The sequence below is a fragment of the Dendropsophus ebraccatus genome, chromosome 8 (genome assembly GCF_027789765.1).
Source record: "Dendropsophus ebraccatus isolate aDenEbr1 chromosome 8, aDenEbr1.pat, whole genome shotgun sequence".
NCBI classification, from domain to species: Eukaryota; Metazoa; Chordata; class Amphibia; order Anura; family Hylidae; genus Dendropsophus; species Dendropsophus ebraccatus.
The window spans coordinates 80437952-80442523 of NC_091461.1; the positions used below are offsets into that span (position 1 = coordinate 80437952).

At 47.0% G+C, this 4572-nt stretch overlaps 1 non-coding gene across 1 annotated transcript; it reads left to right on the forward strand.

Moving 5' to 3' along the window:
• Positions 1-1730: 1730 nt before the first annotated feature.
• On the forward strand, positions 1731-1802 carry TRNAE-CUC (transfer RNA glutamic acid (anticodon CUC)). The gene has a single exon. It is a non-coding gene; the product is annotated as a tRNA-Glu (tRNA).
• The last annotated feature ends 2770 nt before the right edge of the window (positions 1803-4572 follow it).

Consider the following 4572-nt stretch of genomic DNA (forward strand, 5'->3'; position numbering starts at 1 on the left):
CAGTCTATGACACGGGTGGAGACGCACGCCCACATCAGTCTGCCGGTGGGTGCCAGCTGCGGAATGCACAAAGGGTTATCCTTCTCCATTCCGCAGTGTGCACGTACCCTAAATCTGTAAGTGTACCCTGAGGTACTCTCACAGAGTTTGTAGAATTTCACGCCATACCGTAATCTCTTCTTATTGGGACGGTACTGGCGGAAAAGATGTGTCTGGGGGGCAGCGTACGCTACGCTACCCCCAGATACGTCATTGGATGATGAGGATGAGGATGAATGGAGGAACGAAGGACCCCCCATTCATCCTCACTGGCTGTTTCGGTGTCGGAGGCAATAATAGCGTATGCGTCCGACACCGAAAACACCCTGGGGGCCATCTTTATACGGGGATTGGTATATGGGGTATGTAGTGGTGTAGTGTAAAACTTTATTCCGTGTAGTGTAATGGTGTTTTTTACATGTTTTCTTAACATTAAGTATAAAAAAAAAAAACTACGCCAAGAAAGGAGTTGCTGATAAATGCCCCACTTATGTGCGGCACTTATAAGCAGACCGTGGCTGTAGGATATAGGAAAAAAACACTCTACGCCAAAAAGGAGGAGTTGCTGATCAGCGGCGCACTTACGTGCGATGCTGATCAGCACTCAGCGGCGATAGGGTGCGGAAAATAGAGAAAAAAAAATAAAAATCTTTCTTCAACGCTATAGCTACTGATATGTGTATTATATACACTTATCAGCCACTAGGGGGCAGTAGAACGCCAATTCCGGAAAAAGCCGAAGTTTGACGACGCTGGAGCCGATGATTACCGATGGAAACCGCCGGAAAAAGACGAAGACGCCGACGAAGACGAGGACTCGTTCGGAACCCGGAAGACGCGATCGGGACGCTGGATCCGGTGAGTATGGGTCAATACCTGCTCTGGACATAAGGGTACTTATATCGCCGCGATCAGGACGTGGCACCGTGGCCACCGTTACTTTTAACAGTAATGGCGGTCGGTGTCGTCCTTGGACAGCACCGACCGCCATTGCTTTCCGGGCCATCGGGTCACCGATGACCCGGAAAGCTGCAGATCGCCGCCATATGCTGATCTGAATTGATCAGCCAATAGCGGCGATCGTCAGCACGGGAGGGGTTAATCACCCCCCCGTGCCGACAAGCAGGGATGGCCTGCTATACATTATAGCAGGCCATGTGTACACGCAGTGATCGGGGAAACCGCGGGCGTAAATGTACGCCCGTTTGCGTTAAGGCACGGGTTTTGGGGGCGTACACTTACGCCCGCGGTCGTTAAGGGGTTAAAGCTTCTCTGGGTCATCTAAGTCTGACCCCCCAGCAGGAGCAACCTTTCCTCGGATACTCAAACCGAGTCTACCCCTGTCCCTTCGGTCACCTGGGTTGATTTAGAAGAAGGGGAAGTAGAACAGCAGGCAGAAGAGGAGGAAGAAGGCTCTTCTGCTAGTAATACATTATGCCCTGCTGAAGATACGGATCAGCTTATTAAGGCAATAAGACAGTCTATGAACATAGAAGAAGTCACACAGCCTAAGTCAGCAGAAGATGCCTTATATGAAGGTCTAGGACCTAAAAAGATCCGTACGTTTTCTCTCCATGCTAATATTAAGTCCCTAATAAAGAAGGAGTGGGAGAACCCTTATAGGAAGTTTTTTATTCCACGCTTCTTTAAAAGGAAGTATCCTTTCAAAGAAGAGGATTGCAAAACATGGGTTCCTGGTGGTCTAGTGGCTAGGATTCGGTGCTCTCACCGCCGCGGCCCGGGTTCGATTCCCGGTCAGGGAACCAACCAATAGAAAATTTAGGGTCCCAGGAAAAGGTTTCCTTTTCTCAGGAAGGGACAAGCCCAAGGAGTCACAATGATATTCATCAGGTGGGAGGTCGTCTGTCCCATTTTGTCCCAGCCTGGAAGGAAATTTCCTCCAGTCCTTGGGTTCTAAGTACCATGACTTGGGGTCTGTTGTTGGAGTTCAACAACTTTCCCCCGGACAGATATCTTCCCACCAGATTAATGTCAGACCAAGAGAAACAGTTGGCATTAGAAAGAGAAGTTCTTTCTTTAGTAAACAAAAATGTGATAATCCCAGTCCCTGTGAATCAACAGGGGAAGGGATTTTATTCCCCACTGTTCTTGGTGAAGAAACCGAACAGTACTTATCGAGTTATTATAAATCTAAAAGGACTCAATGTCCACCTGAAATACAAGAAATTTCGTATGGAGACTCTCAAATCAGCTATCCATCTTCTTTATCCAGGGTGCCTGATGGCGTCGATAGATTTAGAAGATGCGTACTATCACGTCCCTATCCATCCCTCACACCAAAAATATTTGAGGCTGGCAGTAAACATCAAGGGGCGGTGGTGCCACTTCCAATACAAAGCGCTCCCGTTTGGGGTCTCTCAAGCCCCAAGGGTGTTCACAAAAGTAGTAGCGGATATGGCAGCCTTCATAAGGACCAAGAACATAGTCCTTATTCCATACTTGGACGACTTCCTTCTAGTGGCAGACTCATCTCAGACCTTGATGCTCCAAATACAACAAGCTTCGGCTATAATAAGACAGCTTGGCTGGAATATCAACCTAAAAAAGTCCAACCTGATTCCTTCTCCCAGTTGTGTTTTTCTAGGATACCTGCTGGACTCAACACTTCAGATGACCTTCCTTCCGGAAGTCAAGAAACAGAAGTAAACTTGGCATCTCTCTCAGCAGTACACCTGAAAGGAAAAGAAAACAAGGTCGCGGATTTTCTCAGCAGGGTGCAGATAAAGCAGACAGAGTGGTCATTAAATGATCGCGTGTTTCATCTAATACTAAAGAGGTTCGGCACACCTTCAATAGACCTGTTTGCAACAAGAGGAAACAAAAAACTAAGCAGGTTTTGTTCCTTGAATCCCCTGGACAATCCAATGAAAGTAGATGCCTTCTCCCTTGACTGGGGGAGGGAAAAAGGTTATGCCTTCCCACCATTCCGTCTGATCCCAAAGGTCATCAGGAAGATTCGGGAAGACAAAGCAATGACGTTGCTGGTAGCTCCATTCTGGCCCAGAAGGCCATGGATAACCTGCCTGAGGAAGATGTCAGTACAACAGCCATGGGTACTTCCGAACACCAAAGATCTGCTGTCGCAGGGCCCAGTACAGCACCCGGATACCCCGAATCTGCACTTGACAGTATGGATGCTGAGCGGGTCATCCTAAAAAGAAGAGGGTTCTCTGACAGCGTAATCAATACACTCCTGGCAAGCAGGAAGGATGTGACTACAAACATCTATTTTAGAGTCTGGCGTGCCTTTTTGAGGTTTTCCAAAGGTAAACAGGATCCGTTAGACCAGCCCAATATCCCTCTGGTGCTCAACTTCCTACAGGCTGGTATGGACATGAACTTAAGCCCGAATACCTTGAAGGTACAAGTGTCGGCTCTAAGCTCCTTTTTGAATTTTAAGCTGGCAGAAAATACCCTAGTAAAGAGATTCATAACTGCTGCTTCTCGTCTTAATCCACCCAAGAAGACATTGGTGCCTCAATGGGACTTGAACCTAGTCCTGGAGGCTCTAACTATGACTCCCTTTGAGCCCCTAGAAGACATCCCAATTAGGTTGCTCAAATTGAAAATGGCATTCCTCCTGGCAATAACAACTGCCAGACGGGTAGGTGAAATACAGGCTCTGTCTGCACATCCCCCTTACACCCAGATATTAGATGACAGGGTAGTTATGAAAACACTTCCTACCTTTCTCCCGAAGGTGGTATCTTAGTTTCATAAAAATCAGGAGATTATTTTGCCGTCATTCTGTAACAACCCTAAGAACCAGAAGGAGGCGTCTTTCCATACTCTGGACGTCAGGAGATGTCTCCTTGAATATTTAGACAAGACAAAGGATTTTAGGTCAGCTGAGAACCTGTTAGTTCAGTTTTCAGGACCTAATAAGGGTAAAGCAGCTTCTAAAGCTTCTGAAAGTAGATGGATTAAACAGTCAATCTCTCTAGCCTACACTAGTAAGAATAAAGATCCCCCTTCATTCTTCACAGCTCATTCCACGAGATCAGTGGCAACATCCTGGGCAGAGAGGGCAGAAGCTACCTTAGATCAAATTTGCAAAGCTGCCACTTGGAGCTCTGTCCACACCTTCTTTAGACACTACAGGGTACAGTTAAGGCCAATCTCTGATTTATCCTTCGGCAGAAAAGTTCTGTCAGCAGTAGTCCCCCCCCTAATAATTTAGTTTCTATTCTAAATCTTCAGGGGTGCTGTCATAGGGCGTTGGGGTAAAAGCACGATTACTTACGGGTAATCTTGTTTTCAATAGCCCATGACAGCACCCCTCATGCATACCCTGCCCTATATAGCCGGATGTTGCTGAAATATTGTTTAAAAGTATTGTTTTATGTTACCTATGTTGATTATTACCTCCGCTGGAGTACTTTTGTTTGAACTGAGGCTGGAAAGGTGTGTCAAGCTTTTATATTCTCAGGTTTCCTGTCCTGCGGTGGGAGGTCCTCTCCAGGGGTGCTGTCATGGGCTATTGAAAACAAGATTACCCGTAAGCAGGGCCGG